This window comes from Apodemus sylvaticus, chromosome 1 (genome assembly GCF_947179515.1).
Source record: "Apodemus sylvaticus chromosome 1, mApoSyl1.1, whole genome shotgun sequence".
Lineage (NCBI taxonomy): Eukaryota > Metazoa > Chordata > Mammalia > Rodentia > Muridae > Apodemus > Apodemus sylvaticus.
This window is the reverse complement of record NC_067472.1, coordinates 1,612,344-1,634,214: the sequence shown is the minus strand read 5'-3', so window position 1 is coordinate 1,634,214 and position 21,871 is coordinate 1,612,344.

Sequence of the window (21,871 nt, the reverse complement as noted above, 5' to 3'; positions counted from 1 at the left end):
TCTTGCTCATTTCTGACCCAAGCTGAAAGCACCTGAGAGGTCTTTGCTGATCGAGACCTTTCTGGGGGAAGGTACCAGAACAGAACAGAATGTGTTCAAGATCCAAAGGCCTGGGAGTCAGTCAGAGGCTAGATCTAGGGGATTGTTGCTATAAGGGGAGTGGATCACATTTGGCTCAAGCTGTCCTTAGCTAAAAGGACAGCTGGGCAGGAGCAGGGGTCAAGAACATAAAGTTCTCATTAGCTTAACCTGCTTGGAGGCCCCTAGGAGCCCCAATCTGGCTTCTACAGCCTTCGTGGCTGTCTCCTCCAAGTCAGTAAACACCGACTTTGACTTCAGGTGAACACAGGCTCAGGCTTGGGATCAGAACCTTCTAGTTTGCAGAGATGGTGAAGGCCAGCTTTCTCTGCACCCCTTGAACAGGCCAATATTTGAAGCAGTTTGTTCTTGTGGTTACTCTCTTCTTAAATCTTACTTTGAAGGTTTGGTGCCAAAGGGAAAGCAAACAAAAACAACCCCTGCTTCAAAACCAATCTCACAGTCATGTATGTTTTACTCTAATCCTGGTTCCATCATGTTTCATCATGAATTCTTGTCTTTCTTCAGCTGCCTTGGCTTCTTACCTTCAATATACACTCTTCTCTTGGTCTCCAGTCAAGTTCCATGGTGCCCATGGCCTGAGATTCAGGACGTAGATGCTCTGTGCTCTTGGCTTACTATTCTCAGACTTCTCTTTCTCCTAGCCTGCCTTTGTCTCCTCTCTGTGCAGTGTCTGGGCACTCTATGATCTTCCTGGTACTGAAGTCTGTGGTCTAGCTGCTCCTTTCTGGAAAGTTTCTTCTGCTGTTCTCAGTATGGTGCTATGGGACTCGTTCTTGTTGGACCATCCATGCCGTGGATGTGATACTCTAAACTCACTGCCTTTATCCAATCTTCTTTCTATGACTTGGATGTCTCATCTTTTTTTAAAGATTTGTTTATTTATTATATGTAAGTACAATGTAGATGTCATCAGATACTCCAGAAGAGGGAGTCAGATCTCATCACAGATGGTTATGAGCTACCATATGGTTGCTGAGATTTGAACTCAGGACCTTTGGAAGAGCAGTCAGTGCTCTTAACAGCTGAGCCCTATCTCTAGCCCTAGATGTCTCATCTTTAATCCAAATCCCCAACACTATTGTTTCTGGCAGGTCCAGGCCCTACTGAGGCAAATATCTGTGGATAAACAATGTGGTCTTGTCTGTAGCTCAGGCTCTAGGAGCACAGGCACAGGAAAATGATTCTCTCTCCTTGACCCTAAATACATTTAGAAACTTTGGTCACCAGAATCCCCTGATTACAGCTTTATGAATGTATTATTTTTTAAATTAGGATTATACAATATATCGAAAAAGATGTGCCAATGAAGCTAACTTAAAGGGTTGGCTACTCTCCATAGAACTTGCTTAAGCAGTCTGGATTTCTTTCCAGGGGAATAATCATATTAATTATTTTCCAGGTAGAATTTAGACTGTAGATTTGCTTTGTTTTTCAAGTTTTCTGGCCCTTATTAAAATTTACAGATTATAGATCCAGTATTTTCTATTATGAATTTGGTTCTAAAATTTTTGTCAGGATGATTCAAGTTTTCTCTTAAGACTTATGAAACATTATGTTTGTAGTCAAAATCTCCCGGGAGCGTGAGACAGCCTCTTATTCCCAGGTCTCCAGCCAATCTGATTCATAACCTGGTGTAGGGTATTCACTTTCCTGGCCCCTAGTTTTCTTATTGATAGTATTTATTCATTCAGTAAGTACTGATCAAGTTCTCACTGCATATCAGGTAGGGCTGAAGATTCTGGGGACACAGTTATGGAACAACTAATATTCCTGCCCATGACAGTTACTTTTCCCATTGACAAAAGACCAACAAATGCACTGGAAGGAAGGAATGAAGGAAGGCAAGAAGGAAGGAAGGGAGAGAGGGAGGGAGAAAAGAAGAAAGGAAGGAAGAAGGAAGGAAGAGAGGGAGGAAGGGAGGGAGGGAGGGAAGAAAAAAGGAAGGAAGGAAGGGAGGGAGGGAGGGAGGGAGGAAAAAAGGAAGGAAGGAAGGGAGGGAGGGAAGGAGGAAGGAAGGGAAGGAGGGAGGGAGGAAAGAAGAAAGGAAGGAAGGAAGAGAGGGAGGAAGGGATGGAAGGAGGAAAAATAGGAAGAAAGGAAGAGAGGGAGGGAGGGAAAGAGGCTTTCTTCTTTCTTCTGGATCACAGTCAAGGCTAAGCCTCCTTATGGTGGGGAAGACACGGAACAGGAGCTTGAGCAGCTGGTAACATGGCATCTGTTGTCAGAAACAGAGAGGGATGGATGTTGGTATCCAGCTTGCTTTCTTCCTGTCCTCTTTGTTCTCAGCCCAGGACCCCAGGCCTCAGGCTAGTGCCACCAACTTCAGGGTGGGTCTTTCAGATTCAACTAAACCTCTCTGAAATTCCCCTGTTGACATACCCCAGAGGCATGTCTCCCAGGAAAATTCAAATCTAGGTGAGTTGACAATCAAGAGTAACCATGACCTCCCCATGACACTGACCCTTGACTGTTCAGTCTCTGAGTTCTTGGAGCTCAGTGGTTACTTGGATGAGGGCAGAGGTTGGGGAAGGGGGAAAAAAGATGAGGAATGTTAAGGGAATGCAGAATGAGTTTAATTTCAGTCCTTGCCTGAAAGTGCTTTGTCCTTTCTAAACCGCCTGGAAAGTAAACCTCTCTAAGGCTGTTGGGAGCCTGACTTGATCTGCTGCATTCTCACTGGGATTCTCCAGGGACAAATCTACCCTCCACCAACCTCTATCAAGTGTTTTAGCTCAGGCCTTCTCAAGAAGCCTCTGGCATTAATAGGTTGAATACCAAGAGCTGACTTGGAGGTGATTCTAGACAGTAGCAGTGAGGGCGAGGTAGAGTGACTGGATCCCATGGGAGAAGAAGGCACTAAGTGGTAGGTGCATTTCCTTGGGTTGTTACTTAAAGCTCTGGGTGTCTCTGACCAAGACTGCTGAGAGATTATATGATGTCTTGCCTCAGTGGTCTTGCTTATGGATAAAGAAATGGGCCCAGTTGCTCACACAATCCCACTGTGTACTGATGGAAGATGTTCCTATGAGTCCTACCTCTTGACCCCTTTGGCCTGTTGAAGGTACAGTCAGTCTAGCAGACAGTAAGTAAAGAGTCTAGCAGGTAGAAGACTGTGGGTCCCTGATGCACTATAGGTATGTTTCAGAAAGGTTAAAAACTGCTCAGAGGTAGGTGCTGTTTTTACAAAGCTCCAGGACCTTTGCACTCACCATGTCCTGGTTGGAGCAGCCTTCTCCTAAGCTCTTTGGAGCACTGCCACACTATCTTTTAATTTTTTGTTTGGAATATATTAATCAGACATGTCTGCTCTAAATTACCACTTATCCCCTAAACATCTCCATTATATTATCTCATTTGTTTCATTTGCAGCACACGCCACAGGTCATAAGTTGACTTAAATGGTTAGGTTGCTTGCAGGTAGTGCCTAGAAGGTCTGAATCATGGCTGTGTCTTTGTAACTGTGTTTTAAAATGATACATCCTCATGCTCCCATCTCATGACATCACCAGAACCCACACCATCTTCCATGATCCCCATGCTTCTTGGGTAAGCATCATGGGGTCTTCAAGATACTGCTAAGCTTTGTGCACAGTGACTGGGTAATTGCTAGTTAGAGAAGTCTTAAGTCTTCTGCCCTTGGGGAAGGGAAAACAATGCCCAGTGTTGATGAGAATGCTTCAACTTTTGAGTTCCTTCTATGACTTGGCTGGTTTTACTTCTGACATAAAGTACAAATCCCTTTGCCATCCCACATGTAGGTGCTAAGGGGACATCAGCCTAGTGAATGTTCTTTAAGATAAATTTCATGTCATCTTTTCTTGGGCAAAGAGGTTTATTCCACCCCTTTAGAAAATCTGTAGGGTCTCCTGATTCTATTTTTCAAAACTATATTTAGTTTGCTTTGAAGATGAATAAAACTGAGATGCTATACACTCCTCCCCTGCTTTGCAGTGTCCAGAAATTCCTTTGCTATTAATACTCCACAGAAACAGATTTCTTTGATTTTTTTTCAGTTTAGAAGATCAAAAGCTGCCAAAAAATTGTTTCAAAAGAAAAATAAATCTGAGAGAAGTTGAGTTTGTAATTGCAAGGAAGCTTGCCCGTGTCCACTACTCAAGGAGCCACGTAAGAGGGGCTTGCTCTGCAGAGCTGGCCGCTCTTCTCTGTCCCCCAGCACCGAGGAAGCCCTCACTTAACTTTGTCTCATGAAGCCTAATGATCCTGGCTCACAAATTAAACTTCATACAAATTGAGCAGGCAGGACCATATTCCAAAGAGTGTTTAGAATAAATGTCTGTTAGGTGCTTAGATCTGGAAGATGAGTTCTTAGACTTAAGAGCTTTGAATGAAGGACTCAGGTTTCCTTTGGGATCTAAACTCTGCCTCTACACACACACACACACACACACACACACACACACACACACACCCCTGTCACAGGTACCTTTCAGTATTTCTATTTTACCTGTGAAGGGCCTGGTCGAGGCCAGTGATGTTTCCCATCTTGATCTGGGATGGTCAAGGGATTTGAATCCATTTCCCTTCAAGTTTCTTGTAGACACTGGATTTTAAAGAAGAATCAGGTCTTGGAAACTAAAGGTAAGACCCTCATGGGTAGAGATTGGACACCTGCTTGAAGACACAATTTAAAAAGGAAGAGAAGATTCAATACCTCCCAAGATGTCCTGAGATGAAGACAGAGATTGGGTAGAGAGGACTTCAAATACATGGTACCCATGTCCTTATGCCTTGGGACTCATTATTGGAGGTAGATCTTCCTCCAAGCGTGAATTCAGCTGTCTGCTAGATTCCACACAAAAATTAAGTGTTAAAAGTTAGAAAATGCCCAGCAAACGGGTTAGTGACAGAAAAATTAGAAAATAATGTCATAAACAAAGAAAAATTAGCATCATCTATAAACTTCTTCCAGTCTGAGAACATAGAGGCAACTTTCAATATCACATTAAATTGTGGGTGTGTTCTGATGTTATGTATGACATGCCATTCATATATACAAAAGCACATGTGTATACACAGTACAAGCTAATGTATGCATTGATCAGTCCCACCTTATAAAAGGTCAACCTCTGATTCTTTGAGCTTCCTTCTCTATATTGATGCAAAAGCAGTGAATGTTTGGTGGAACCTCCCATTCAGTTTTGAATTTGGATATTTTTTTCTCGGCTATACTATAATAATCAAAATTTAGCCATTAATACTCACTAACCTGTAGACTTTATTTGGGCATTCCTGGTCATTTTCTACCCCAGCATCTGATCTAATTTCCCACAGTCATTATTGTAATTCTTCCTGAAGCCTTGTGGCTCTCCTGCCTCTCCTCATTTTTCAAGATGTTGACACTTTTAAAAATGTCACCATATTTGAGGACTCTCACTGGGTTTGGTTTGGACTGACTGGTCTTCATCCTTAATGCTTTCTTGGGGACTTCTCTCTGGGATGCAAGCTTTCTTTGACTAGTTGGAATGAGGACTGCCGGGCTTTTCCAACATCAATAGGCTATGTGACTGTTTTTGGGGAGTTGTGAGCAAACATCTTTTTACCCTAGAGTAGGGCACTAATGACAGATCAAGAAAGAATTCTTCCAAAGTTCTAGCCCAGTAACAGTAAGCTTATTGAGGATACTTATGAGAACTGGGGTTACTCAAAGTGATTGCATCACCAAAAAGTCCCACCCCAGCATGGGTGAGAATTCATGAAAGTCAATTTTTTAGAACTCCCAGCAGGACTTGCAGCAACCCAGCTGGAGGGAGCCATTGTTACTGCTTAGTTATATTACATAGCCTGTGGAGGGATCTTGTGAACCTTCTTTCTGAGCATGTTACTCCTCTTTCTTTCCAGTGGGAAATGTTCTAATAAATTGGAGGAAATGGCTATAGAAATAGGGGTATTATTTTTCCTTTACAATTAATATATATCTCAGAAGAGATGTCTTGTGAGGCTGTGACAAGACACCTGAGCATGCTATCTCCTAAGAAAGAAAGGAGATGACATATCTCCTATGTCATCTGCCCAGGGTTTCAGTACATTGTCACCTGGCCCATCTGGTCCTGTGATGCATTGTGGTGGTGTGGTATTATCTCATGCTTCAAAAGGAAACAAAGATGAAGAAGGGGATGATCTTAGTAGCCCCTTGAAGGGCACACACCACTTTCCAAAGCTCTCACCAATTCCAGACAGTACTGCAGACTGTTGGCCTTCAGTATGTATCTTGGGGTGGACTTGGGAGACATAACAATTAGTTAGTTAATTTTACCATTCAGTAGTAGATCCTGTCTGCAACCCTTATTATTACCATGGTGACTTCAGGGAGACTCCCTTTTTGGCATCCCTTCTAGATTTATTGGAAGTAATTTTTCTGTACTGAAGAGGAATCCCTTCTCATTAATTAACATTAGTAGGCTTTATAATTTGTTCTGCTTGATGGTGATAATCCAATGTGTCCCTTGCTTACTTTGTAGCTCAAGATGCCCAAGCTGTGAATCTTTCCAACCTTCTCTTATTGGCTTGCAAGCCTTTGTAACATGCCTTTATCTTCCTCTTTTGTTTTTATTTCTTTTCTTTATGATACCTGGAAACATTTCAGGCTTGTAGTATGGTTTACTGACCAGTCCTGGCATTGACCACTTCTCAAAGTAACCGGTTTTCTTTTATTGTGGAGCAGTACTTAGACAATGATTTGGCTAGCTTGTCTCATTCCTACAGGATGTGACTGTCACTAAGCCCACTAAGCAGCCAGAGCTGGAGAGTGTATCTATTTACAGGATTCTGTGAATGTTCCTGTTTGTGTACACACATGTTGTCTTAGTTACTTTTATATTACTGTGCAGACACCATGACCAAGGCAATCTATGAAAGGAAATGCCCGTGGGGCTCTCAGTCCACAGAGTTAGAATCTGTGATCATCATGGTGGAAAGCCATGTGGGGACACTATGGAGGTAGGCAGGGCAGTGCTAACTGGGACAGGCCCTTTCACTCACACTCTTCTGATGTCTATGGAATTCTGTAGGGACACCTCCTCTGGAATTCCTGATTTTAATCAGCTTGTGTAAATTCGCTTTTTCCTTGCTTTGTCAAGATCTGGGAAAAGAATCAGCTTTATCAAGCTTTTTTGGTTTGTTTTTTTTTTTTTTTTCCAATTTTAACAATTTTAGCTGCCATGTTTATCATTTCTTACTTTCTGTTGGCCTTGACTTTATTCTGTTATTTGTTTTCTACCCTCTTAAGCTGGAAGCTTAGTTTACTTACTGGAGATGTCTTCCAAATACAAAGAATGCTATTACAAAGTTATAAATACAAAGAATACTGTCACAAAGTTACCCCACACTCTCTTCTGCTTTGCTTCATCCTGCACTATTTCAATAGGATCTTCTTCTTCTTCTTCTTTTCTTCTTCTCTTCTTCTTCTTTTCTTCTTCTTCTTTTCTTCTTCTTTTCTTCTCTTCTTCTTCTTCTTCTTCTTCTTCTTCTTCTTCTTCTTCTTCTTCTTCTTCTTCTTCTTCTTCTTCTTCTTCCTCCTCCTCCTCTTCCTCCTCCTCCTCCTCCTCCTTCTTCGCATTCTGCCTTTTGTTTCCAGATCGCTTCTCTCTTCAGATTATTTTGATATGCTTTAAAAATTACTGACTAGTTATTTTCAGAATATCTGCTACTGATTTTATGATTTGAGAATGATCTCAGGTCTGCTATGACCTGAAAACTTAGTATGTTTAATATTACCTTAAATTTGTTAATGTTAATGGTTTTGAATAGTCTATCTTTGTGAATGTACATTTAAGTTTGACTATGCTCTTAAAATATATTCCTTGGCATAGAAGATGGCTCAAAGATGTTTGCCACCAAGCTTGGTGACCAGAGATCAGTCTCCAGGATACACATGGTAGATGAGAGGACAAACTCTTGTGAATTGTTCTGGGAACTCCATATACATAAGGTGGCACATATGTGCTCCTGCTTTCCCCACACATGTAAAACAATAGTGTTCTGCTCTGTTGGGCTACTATGTTTCAAGCTTTTCAGTTGTGTTTATTTGACAGATAGAGTTTACAGGTACTTATGCTTTTATAGCTACTGTTTATTAATTACAGATAGAAGTACTGATGAAGCATGTAAAATTCTAAGTTGATTCACCTGTTTTGTTTTGTTTGTTTTTAAGTTCTATTTTCAGAACCATACATGTTTAAGAGTGTTACATCAAGATTTCCCAGAGTATTAGTGAGGAATTCTGTTATCTCTGATAATAGTCTTTATTCTAACCTAATGTTGTGATGTCAATACAGGGACTCTTGAATTATTTTTTTGTAGCATTTTCTGGCCCAATTTTCCATCTTTACTTTTTTTTTTTACCCTTTTAAGGTGTTCTTGTAAACATCATATAGTTGGGTCTTATTTTTTTGTAAATAAAGTCTTCTCAAAGTTCTTGCCTTTTAACTTGTATATTAAGATGATTAACACTTAATACAATTGTTTACAAAGTTGAAATAGGTCTAAAACCTTGCTAGCTGCTGTTGTTTTCTGCCCATCTGCTCACTCCCTTTTCTCTTTTACTTGGCTATCTTAGACTATTAGCTCAATTTTAGATTTTTGGTTTTTTCGTGACAGGGTTTCTCTGTATAGTCCTGGTTGTCCTGGAACTCACTCTGTAGACAAGGCTGGCCTCAAACTCAGAAATCCCCCTGCCTCTGCCTCCCAGAGTGCTGGGATTACAGGCGTGTGCCACCACCGCCCGGCTACTAGCTCAATTTTAAATAAATTCATTTTTCCAATTGTTTTATTACTTGAACTGAAATTATTATTTACTGTAATGGAATAGAATACCCCTCTCTCTCTGTCTCTCTCTCTCTCTCTCTCTCTCTCTCTCTGTCTCTCTCTCTCTCTGTCTCTCTCTCTCTCCCACTTTCCCTCTCTATCTCTATCATCTCTATCTATATATACATATAGATTATATATATATATTTACATATATAGTCTATATATACATATATATTCTCCAGAGACTACCTGTAAGTAATACCATTTCATTTATGGTATAAGGACTTCAGAGTAGTATTCCCACTTTTCTCCAGCTGGGGACATATCTGCCATTCATTTCAGCTTTGTATATTATGAACACATATTCATTTGCTTCTGTTTTCACTTTAGCTGTCCTTTAGGACAGTTAACACTAAGAAAAATGATCTTGCATCTCTAACTTTTTTCATTTATTTGTTTAGTTTTTCTGGTTTCTGTTTTGTGTCATATTCCTTTTGCCTTAAGAACTTGTTTTAAGGTGTCTTCTGCTATAGGTCTCCAACAGTGAATTCTGGTTCTGTTCATCCAACAATATCCTTATTCCTCTCTCATTTAGGAAATGTTCCTGCTGGGTAGTGGTGCACACCTGCAATCCCAGCACTTGGGAGGCAGAGGCAAGTGAATTTCTGAGTTCAAGGCCAGCCTGGTCTACAGAGTGAGTTCCAGGACAGCCAGGAGTATACAGAGAAACTCTGTCTCCAACCAACCAACCAACCAACCAACCAACCGACCAACCAACCAACCAAAATAAAACAAAACAAAACAAAAAAAGAACTGCTCCCATTGGGTATAAGTTCTGAACTATCAGATTTTTTCCACCACATTTTTTTTATCAATCAAAAGCAGTTGCTTCATTATATTCTAGCTTGGTGTCTATCATAATTATCTTTTAAAAATCACCCTCTACTTTATTACCTATATGGTTGAGTTTTTGTTTTTTGTACTTATTTGTTTTCTAAGTCCTTTAGATTTGTTTAGTGTCTGTCATTCACTTGGTGAATCCTTGTCTTTTATTTCTTCCACATTTTTTCTGCTCATATTCTCACCTTTCTTCGGTGTCTGCTGTAATTTGCTGAGTGTGCATGTTTTTCCTTTCCTTCTAACCTCTTGTTTGGTTTTAAATCTTTGATAAATTTGTTGTCTGACCAAGTTCTATACTTATTTAAGAAATGTAGTGGTCATAGAGCCTGCCTGGATTTTTTTTCCTTATTTAACAAGTAGGACGGATGCTGTTTTCAGATTTTTTATCTTTGAGTGGAAACAAGGAATCTACTACATAATTCTTGGTGAATATATTTTATTTTATTGATATGGAACACCTTTATTAAAAGTATTTCTTGGCATTTGGCAGTTAGATTGATTAGTATTTGTTATGCCATTAATATTGGAACAATATCATTTGAACATACATCTGATATTCTTATCTGAGTAGGATAAAGTATCAGAAATATGGTTGTATCATTTGAGGTACTTTATCATTCCCATCCCTTAACTCACAGATTCATAGATGAAATTTGTAGGTTACAAATTGGGGTCTTTAGGGAAACCTTTTTATGGCTATGAGTAACAGCTGTCCATCACATACTGGCCTGGCATTGGCTTGGGGTATGTGGTATTCATGCAGTAAGACCTTGGCCTTTCTGTGATCAGCTCTAACTGCATAAATCTCTATCAGAAAGGAAAGTCTGGGGCAGGCTGCTGTCAACACTGGTGAACCCCGCCAGGCTGTTCAGCAGGGCAGTTCACTAACAGATGATAAAGATACTTCTAGTATTTTGACACTTTCTACCTTAGGAGTCCTGGACCAAATCTAAATCAAAGACCAGTGACACTTGCAGAATGTGACAGCACAGACTGAACATGACAAAGATTATTTTGGCAACTTCTAATTGTGGTGCTGGCAAATATTTAACCAGCAACCTTTGGATTTCTTTCTTTCTCTTCTGGTACTGAAGGGAATTCTGTGGCTGGTACATTTAATTCCGAATTAAAATGTTTAATGCTTTACAAAGCAGTTGCTGTTTAAACTGCCAATAATATTTAACATTAATTTGCTCACCATTCCCCAGCCTCATGCCGAATAATTTGTAACGCTAAGCCCTTTTAGTACTCCGAAAATGGCAGATAAACTTTTCTCATTTGCTCTTAATTTGGTCACATAGGATAATCCCAACTTCTAAAGGGTTTTAAAAGTGCTTTTGAGAATGCATTCATGTGAGTGCCACCCCTAGACCCTCTACTACTTGTCACCATCAATAATCATTTCTGATCCAAAGCATCCTTAATACATGTGTTTATCTGGCATTCTCCTCAGTGTAAAGCATATTCATCACTATTAATTTTAACTCCAACCCTCCATCCCCAGTTTTTAAAGGTGGCTTCAGATGCTTGGCTATTAAGAAAAAGCTATTAGAAGCTAACACCTTTCTCTCACTGGAGACTGGCATCATTGTTAGTCTCCAAATGCCACCCAATTTCACATTATCTTCTCTAATGTGAGGTGTTATTCCTTCTCTCAGCTTCGCTTTAGAGCAGGGGACACTGTTATGAGCTGATGATGGGACTCTGCCTGTGGACTGAGTTACAGGAGTCTGCACTCAAAGACTGATGTTTGAGGTCTCCCTCCACCTCCCTTTTCTCTTTTTCTGACAGAAACTTTCTAGATACCCCTGGCTGGGTTTGCTCCCTTGATGCTCCTTCCTCAGTCTCCTGAACGCTCAGTGCTTAGAATCCAAACACAAATCATCATACTTGATAGAACTGACTTCTAGATATTAATTTGGAGAGTGTGTCTCCAGTTTGTGGGTAGCTGAGGCTTGTAGAGCTAGCTTGTAGGAATCAAAGGGGGCAGACAGGAAGCACACTGAGGGGAGGAACAACAGCGTGGCAAATAGTTTCTTCTGAACATCCTTGACTGATCCAGGTGCCTATCTGCCGAAAACATGACTTCCCTGAGAATTCTGAGGCATTTGTCTCACCTAACGGATACATCCCATCTTCTCCAAGTTTGTATTTGAGAAGACAGACGTCAAAAAGCAAAGCCGAAGATGCTAAGATCTTGGACCACCTGGACTACAGTTCTCTTTGGTGCTCTTCCCAGGACCTTTACCTTTGGACACGGACATGGACACTAAACTCTCTGACCTGGAGAGGATAGAACTGTACAGGAAGACCAATGGCATCAACTAACGTGGACCTTGGAAGCTCCCAGAGATTAAACCACCTACCAAAGAGCAATCACGTGCTGAGCCCCTCCCCCTCAGACATGTAGCAGTTGTGCAGCTTGGGTTTCGTGTCAGTCTCTCAACAACTGGAGCAGGGACTGTACCTGACTATGTTGTCTGCCTTGTGGATCCTGTTTCCCTAACTGGACTGCCTTGTCTGGCCTCAGTGGTAGAGGATGTGCTGAGTCCTTGATGTCCCTGAGTGGGTTGGTACCCAGTGGGGGTCCTCACCTTCCCTTAGAGGAAGGGGAAGAAGTGTGGGGAAGGGACTGTCTGAGGTGGGGCTGCAAGGAGGGGGCTGCAATTGGGATGTAAAGTGAATGAATAAGTAAATAAATTAATGAAAAAAGTAGTTTCTATAGGGAATGTGCCTTGAAAACCTAACAACAATGCTAAAGAAGACACGGATGAGGAAACTGAGGATCTAGAAAGTCACAGCCTGTTCTGGAGACCCTTTATGATGAGAACAGGATTCAATTTGATTCTTTCTACTGTAGATATCTGTGCTTACTGTATTACAACTGCTTGTCTCAGAGAAGTTTTGAGTCAAGTAAAAAGTAAACAAAAAATCTATACTACCCTATATGGTTTAGATTTCTGTTACTGACCAGTCTGTGATTGTCTTCCCTGTGATACTGATTCCTTCATTTTCTTAAGAATAAGTGCTTAGAAAATTTAAGAAATTAAGACTTGGGATAATAAATATCCCAAGAATATAAATAATTTATGTCAGAATTGTTTCAGCATAAGATTTTGAATTAATATTGTATTAGTTTGGGTTCTCTAGAGTCACAGAATGTATGGATAGTCTTTATATAGTTAGGGAATTTGTCAGTGACTTACAGTCTATAGTCCAACTCCCCAACAATGATCAGCAGCAGCTGTGGATGGAAGTCCAAGGATCTAGCATTTTCTCAGTCCCACGAGGCAAGCAGGCAAGGAAGAGTGAGAGTGAATCTTCCTTCTTCCAATGTCCTTATTTATCTCCAGCAGAGGGTGTAGCCCAGATTAAAGGCTGTAGGTCTCCAACAGAGGGTGTGGCCCAGATTATTGGTGCGGTGGGTCTCCAGCAGAGGATGTGGCCCGGATTAAAGGTGTGTGCATCCATGCCTTGAATCCCAAATGATCTTGAACTTGGAGATCTCCTTGTCTTAGCCACTATGCTTCAAGGTCTCCATGCCAAGATCCAGGTCAGAAACTTATATCTCTGAGCCTCCAAATTAGGATCATAGGTGAGCCTTCCAATTCTAGACTGTAGTTCATTCCAGATATAGTCAAGTTGACAACCAGGAATAGCACCACAAATACTATTTTTGTAACACTACAATGATCATTTTTTCTGGCAGTTCTATTCTTTCTGTACACCTCAAATTAAAATTTTATTTTATGTCCACATAATATTGTTTTTAATTTAAAGCTGTTATTTGAGTCCACTCAAAGACTATTGATTAAACTTGATTATGCTAAAAACAAAAGTAATATCTTCAACCATTTTTATACATTGTATTGAGAGTCTGTGATTTACCTTGCATAGGTATGTAAGGTTCAAATAAATGTCTTTCTGAAGTGGAAATTTCTTTGGAAACTCAGTTGTGTCCTGTGATGTTTTTCTGGAATTTGTTTTATGAGAGGATGTTTTGTTAATGCAGAAATGTTGAGAGAATGTTATGCTGGAAACAGACACACAAGAGGATATTTTGCTGAGGCAGACACTTGAAAGGATGCATGATGTTTAGAAAGAGTATAAGTAGAACCCAACAGTGAATGATGCTCTTGCATTGGTTCAACACCGCTGGCCTTTGATGATCTTCACTTCTCATGACTTTGTGACTTTGTAGAGAGAAAAGTGCCAAAGAACTTCTCGTTATATTCCTGCCACTTCTTGCTACTTCCATAAGCCTGTGCCATTTTGGTGGAGCCTCTTGGTTTCTTCTGAATTGAACTACTGCTTCTGATTTGTGTTTGGTGTTTGCCAATTGGACTGGACTGTTGCTACTGGTTTGTGTTTGCTGTTTTGGACTACATTGCAGATATTCTAACAACAAAGATTGGAATCACTCAAAAGAACTACTTCTTTGGTCCTGTTGGCCCATATCCCCTTGTCCTATTAGCCATTTCCTACTACCTCTGGTCATTGGCTAGAAGGGAGGTTGAAGTATTTAAGAACCCTAATTAAAGTAGGTTTGAAAAATCTAAGCTCACATCTTTCCCTAAGTTCTAGCACAAAGGTTGGAAGATTTGGACACTTTTATTCATTTTTGATGTCTTGTGTTGCACACTTTTTTTTTTCTGGACGAAAACAATATGACAATATCTCTTGGAAGCATGGATGCATATGTCAGCATTGCCACCCCAGGGAACTGAACATGAAGACTCTGCAAGAGAAAAGATAAAAGAAAACCAAATGCACACCAAGTGGCATGTTGATGCAGATATGACAAGTTAAATGTGAAAAGCAAGTGTGGGAATTAGTTGTCACATGGTCCCATTTCAAAGTGATGCATGCCCACCTGATATAACGAATCATGCATGGGTTCACATGGAAGATATTCTCTGGGCTGCTTTGAGTCACAGTCTTACACTATAGCCCAGGGTAACCTTGAATTCACAGCAAGCCTCCTACCTCAGCTTCCTGGCTTGGGCTATTACAATGAGTTGTCAATGGAGGATGGTTAACTTTGCCTTTTGAGATCTTTAAGTGGTTTTACTTGGTCTAGCAAGTATGTATGACTTTGCAGTTATAAACAAGAAATTAATAAAATAAGAAGAATCAAGTCACAAGGTAAGTTTGAGATTGAGGATTGAAGTACCTACTTTATATTCAAAGAATGCTAGAAATTAGCCATGGCCCTGTTATCAGAGAGGTTACCATGAAGATTAGTCACTTGAGTATACAGCAAGATTTTCCACTTTTGACTTGCTGGTTCATAGTGTTCTTACATACAACCCTAGGAAGGTATTTGCATGTTAACATCTCCCAGTCTCTGCAACAAAGACTATTCTTCAGTTATTATAGAATCATGATTTGAACAGAAGATATGGATGGCAGAACAGATAGCAGATAGGGAAGCCAAGGTTTGATTAAGAAAGTCGCTCACCCAAAGTATACTGTCTTTCCCATAAAAAAACTCTGTTGATTTAAATGTCTGATAATTCACTTGATAATAGTCTCGAAAGCCTGCAGAATAGATTGATTTTTCTGACTTTGCTCAATTCATTAGAGCCATTCCTGCCCATCAAAGAAAAGCCCTTGTTTTAAATTAAGGAACAATTCAAATGAGTTCTACCCTTAAGAATCTTAAAGCTGCAGCAGGACCCTCAGCTCTGCTGAGATGACTTTCCCAGAGTTCTGAAGCCCTGGCGTGAAACATACCTAGCATAGGTATGTACGGTTCTGAGGGCTGAGTGAGGTTGCTTGGTGACAGTGCTCACAATCACTCTTGACATTTTAGTGGTTTGACTTGGTGGCTGTCATCGGGCCACTCCCTCTGTGGTTTCCTTTGCAGTGAATGTCATCACCATGAAGTCTTTAAGCCAGGGGAATCATGACTACTAATCCTGTTGGTGTAACTTTTAAAAGTTTGGTTCTGTTGATTGACTTTTTCATTCTGATTTAAATTTGACTACTTCCTTGCAAGTCAGGTGATCTTTGATTGGATGGCAGCCATGGGGACTTTGGCCTTATTGAATACTTGGTAGATTCATATTCCTCTAAACATTTTTGTGATTCCTCTGGGATAATTTGATTCTTGAGGTTTGTTCTTAAATTCTGTGAGGTGGGCCACATAATTTTTTGTCTAGGACTCACTATGCCCTTTTGATATATTCTGAGGTTGATCTCTAGTGAGTGCGTGTACACACACACACACACACACACACACACACACACACACACACACAGGATGGAGTTATCACAGAGAAAGGAGTTTCAGTTGGGGAAGTGCTTCCATGAGCTCCAGCTGTCGGGCATTTTCTCAATTAGTGATCAAGTGGTGAGGGCCCCTTGTGGGTGGTTCCACCTTTGGGCTGGTGCTCTTGGGTTCTATAAGAGAGCAGGCTGAGCAAGCCAGGGGAAGCAAGCCAATAAGAAACATCCCTCCATGGCCTCTGCATCAGCTCCTGCTTCCTGACCTGCTTGAGTTCCGGTCCTGACTTCCTTTAGTGATGAACTGCAACGTGGAAGTGTAAGCTCAGTAAATCCTTTCCTCCCCAGCTTGCTTCTTGGTCATGATGTTTGTGCAGGAATAGAAACCCTGACTAAGACAACTGGTGACTGTCTTGCTCTCTCTGCTACCAGATGCTTCTGTTTCCTTTCCCAGGTCATTTTTCACACATGCTTTATCTGTCAGTTCTCACTCAGCTGAAGACTCAAGGGATGCATGCCCTTTTGAAGAGTCCCCTTTAGGAACCACTCTGTGCTGACTGAATGGTTAGTTACAGTCTGAAACTTAGTTCTACCACTTTCTTTTGTTTTTGTTGTTTAAGATGAGACTCTTTAGCATACTGGAAATGATTGATTGATTGATTGATTGACTGACTGATTGATTGATTGATTGAGACAGGGTCTTACTGTGGTGCTCTGGTTGTCTTGGAACTCACTATGTAGACCAGGCTGGCCTCAAATTCAGAGATCCACTTGCCTCTGCCTCCTGAGTGCTGGGCTTAAAGACATGTGCCCCTACACCCAGCTGGAAATAGAAGTCTTTTAGAGTCTCAGTCTGAAAAGGCCAGCTGGGTCCCCAATCCTACCCTATAGCCTACAGTGACACAGGCCCTAAAGTTGAGGAGTCCAAAATATATCTAGATAAGTTTAACAGTTCAGGTCTAAAAGAAGTGAGATGTCCAGGTGACAAGAAGGTAAGGGAGCACCTTCCATGTGTAATCACAGCTTCTTGGTATAGTGAATTGTTACCTTCCCACCACTGCTAGTATAACAGTAAGCCACATCTTTCCTGGACCCTGGTTGTCTTCAAGATCACCTCTCCTCTGTCTCGCTGCCTGCAGTTATCCTGACATCCTCGGTGCTATAAGAATTCTTGGTGATAGCTGCAATTCTAACATGTAATGAGAATTCTGGAATTTTGGTTTCTTGAAAAAGCACAGAAATTTTATAAGAATATGTTTTCATTTTAATCCCAGGTGTGGGGATATGGGACTGCCTCAGACTGCCTGCAGCAGCTGACTATGCTTTGCCCTGTGCTCTAGCAGAGGCATGGATTTGGCAGCTACAAATAGTTTCTGAAATTGTGTGGTGCTTGGAATTCTGGGAACTTTTCAGAAGGTATATAGATGTTAGGGCCCTGATAGGTTTGGTCATTCATGAAGATTGGTTGTGGTTTGTTAGTAGTGTTCAAAGAAGAAGTAAGAAGAAAGAATTTAGATTCAAGCATCTCTCTCTCTCTCCCCCCCCCACCCCCCTCTCTCTCTTCCTCTCTCCCTCTCTCCCTCTCTCCTATCCTTCTCTCCTATCTAGTGATAGGGGGTGAAACTAGGGATAGAAAAAAGAAGAACCTACAAAGTAGCAAAGACAGCTATAATACTGTCACTTCTTTAGAATGCTAAGTCTGCCTTAGGCCTCTCCATCATTCTTGGGTAATTAAAACCGGAAAGGCCACCTTAGATCATGGTGACTTAATGTGTGGTTCAATATCTCATGGCAAATGGCATTTACAAAAGTTTAGTTCACATTATATTTTAAAAATCAATTGTAAAACACATGAAGGAATTGTGTGATGAGTCTGCGGATAAGAATATTGGCTGTATAAGCCCCCAAACTCAAGTTTAGATCTCTAGGACCCATGTAAAAGCCAGATGTGGTTGCATATATTATAAACCCAGAGATTTAGGGGACCCCTCCAGGCAAGAGGATCCCTAAGGCAGCTTAACTGGAGGTTCAGTGAGAGAACCTGCTTCAAAGAAATAAGACAGAGTAAGAGAGCAGGACATTGCATGTCTTCCTCTGTCTCCATGTGCATTCATACACACAGACACACACTCATACACATACATATATACATACATGTATAGACATACACACATGTACACACATACATATATACACACATACACACATAAACACATATACACATGCAACACACATATTATATATAACATACATATACACACATATTCATATACTCACACACATACACACATGCAACATACATCCACATATATACACATCCACATACACACATACACATATATACACATGCACACTCATACACATATTGATACAGCAAACATAAACACCACAAAATACTCTCTGATACACACAAAAATTATAAAAATATGAGAATTATTTTTATCTTTTTCTTGCAAATCTTAGATTTCAGTTTCAACCATAGCCTGTACTTTAGGATGATAAAGGGTAATCCTGTGTTGATAATTTAGGGAATATAATTTCTGTGATAAAATTCAGTAGTTGCCAGATGGTGATGGCATATGCCTTTAATTCCAACACTCAGGAAGCAGAGGTAGGTAAATCTGTGAGTTTGAGGCCAGCCTGTTCTACAGAGTAAGCTCCAGGACAGCCAGGGCTACACAGAGAAGTCCTGTCTCAAAAGCAACAAGTACAATAACAACAACAAAATCCAGTGGTGGTGTACTATGCCACCCTTGTCTCATTTACATGTTATCTTTACTACAGACAGCTGCTTACTTAAAATAGAGTCCAAGTCTCCCTGAGGTTTTTGCAAGAGCTATTCTTAAGCATCAAACAGTGCGGACTTTTTGTCTTACCATCCGCTTGCTCTGGCAAAGCTCTGTGTGTTGTTACCTGGTCAGTCATGATCTCATTGTTCCTGGCTTGACTAGGGCATTAAGTTGTTCTCTAGTTCTCTTACCAGCATGGTAAAATCCTACAGGCTTGCTAAAATATTTATTTTAGAAGAGGGATCAATCAGCGATTTTTTTTTTTTTTTGTGTGTGTGTTTTGAGACAGGGTTTCTCTGTGTAGCCCTGGCTGACTGGAGCTTACTCTATAGACCAGGCTGGCCTCGAACTCAGAAATCCACCTGCCCCTGCCTCCCAAGTGCTGGGAATAAAGGCATGCGCCACCACTGCCTGGCTTAAAATATATATTTTAACATTTGGATCATACCACAGATAACCATCCATGTGATGACAGTTCTTTGGGTTCTGGTGGATGGTGACTTATGTTTGAAATGAAACTAATCTTACAAGTAGCTGACTCTCAGAATATTTTTTTAAAGTATTATAATTTTTATTTCTTTATGAAACACAGTGAATGTGGATACTTGCTACTCAAGAGCACAATGCATCCCTTTGTGCAAATGTGTGTGTGTGTAAATGTATAGGTAAACATGTGTGTGTGTGTGTGTGTGTGTGTTTAATATGGTCTTTATTATTGGATGTTACTCCAGCAGACTGGGAGACCTGAACCTCTGGACCACAGCCAGTATTTGATAAAAAAATGTGTTCAGGACAAGAAAATGCAGTAGAGACCCAGGAGGAGGAGGGTCCTTGGCAGAGGGCCCCAGCATATGAGATCACTGTGGTGGTTTTGCTCTGACTCCTTGACGGTAATGCTGGTTCACTTGGCATCCCTTCCTGTTACCTGTTAGTGTTTGGTGAGATGGGTGTACCAGACAGGTATGGTGGTGGCTCATGTCTGTATCCCCGTAAGCATTTTACCAACTGCCATGACCTGACAGGTTCTAGAATCACTGTAGAGACAAAACTCTGGGCACATCCGTGAAAGACTGTCTAGATTACATTGATTGGTGTGTGAAGACCAGCCTTAACTGCTACACTGAATGAACACAAGAAAGCAAGCAGAATACCAGCATTTACAGCTTTCGCGTTCCTGCCATGCCTTTCTGCCACGATGTACTATATCTCTTGAACTATAAGCTGAAACAAGCTCTTTCTCCCTTAAGTTTTGGTAAGGTATTTGGTCACAGTAAGCAGAAAGGTAGCTAATATTTGTGGTAGGCCAACATATTCCATCAAAAATTCCCCAAACCATGAATAAAATAATTAAGTACGAGTCCTGCAGCTGAGAGACACAGTAGGTAGACCCTGTGACCTGCTGTCCCCTTAGGCAGTAATCCAATGCCTACAGATCTCAGTTTGTATAAGATGGTTTCTGACCAAGCACCTCATCCTCACAGTACCAGTGGCATCAGTTTCTGGGGCCTCCTTAGTACTAACTCTGAGTTAGGAAAAGAGGATCACCCTGGCAGACTGTGGCTCAGTCTGTACCCTGGCGTAGCAATAATCCAGCTTCAAGAGCTATCAGTCCTACTCAGACTTCATTTGCATTTTGCTGCCCATTTTGATCTAGTTCAATCATAAAATACATAACTCCCAAAGCAAAAAAACCCAAACCAAACCAAAACCAAAACCAAACCAAGAGAAACCTCAGCTTTTTTCCTAGGCGATTTTGAGGTAAATAAAGTTAGTTCATTTATGGATATATGAAAATGTGAACCAGGGGTTCATCAGTCTTAAGACATACTGAGTGCGGTCCGTGTTGAGACCCCAGGATATCTTTCCCAGAAGGTGCAGCCCCAGCTTTGCTCTGGCCTCCTCTGAATCCTGGCAACCAGCACAAAGCTCGCTCTGCATTTACACACTGTTGGCCATTTCCTTTCTTCCTGTGCCAGCACTGGTCACAGCTCCTCTGTACTTGGCTCCTACTGGCTTCAGATTTTAGAACAGAATGGAGCCAGACTGTTAGGAGGATCCTGAGTTATTCTGTCCTGCTTGTGTCTGCTTGTCAGGGAGCTGATCCCAGATCCTGGCCCCTGGCAGGAGCCTCAGATCTCAGCTCTGCTTTGGTGGGCCCTGACTACCCTTCTGCACTCTTGTGTTCATAACCTGAGGGGCCAAGGGTATGGCTCAGTCAGTGAAGTGTCTGCTTCATAAACATGATCTAAACCCCATACTTAGCTGTGATCACATGCACGTGCCATGTGTTACCTGAGTGCCATGGTGGGGAGAAGAGGGAAAGGAAAGAGAGAGGGAGAGAGGGAGGGAGAGTGAGAGAGAGAGGGAGGGAGAGAGAGGGAGGGAGAGAGGGAGGAAGAGGGAGAGAGAGAGAAGAGAGAGGAGAAAGAGAGAGAGGGAGATGGAGAGAGGAGAGAGGAGAGACAGAGGGAGAGGGAGAGAAGAGAAGAGAGGGAGAGACAGAGAGAGGGAGAGGGAGAGAGGGAGAGGGAGAGGGAGAGGGAAAGGGAGAGAGAGAGAGAGAGAGAGAGAGAGAGAGAGAGAGAGAGAGAGCTGGTGAAAGGAACTGCTGGTTCAGTGAGAGACTCTATCTCAAAAGTAGAAAGCAACTCAAGAAGATCACAGACTAATCTCTGCCTCAGATGCAGATGATGACAAAATACACTAAACACCTGCTCTAAACATGTCTGTCTGTCTGTCTATCAATCATTTTCATTTATCTATCATCTATCAATCATCTATTTTCATTTATTCTCTATCATTTTATCTATTGTCTATCTTTTGTCAATCATCTGTCTTCGTCTATCAACTATATCTTTTATCTATCATCCATTTATCTATTTATCTATAATTTATCAATCATCTACCTTCATTTATCTATCATCTACCTTCACCCATCTCTCAATTATCAATATATATCTATCATCTATCAATCTCATTATGTATATATGTATATATGCATATATGTATATATGTGTATATATGTATATATGTATGTATATGTATGTATATATCTATCATCTATCACTATCATCTACTTATCATCT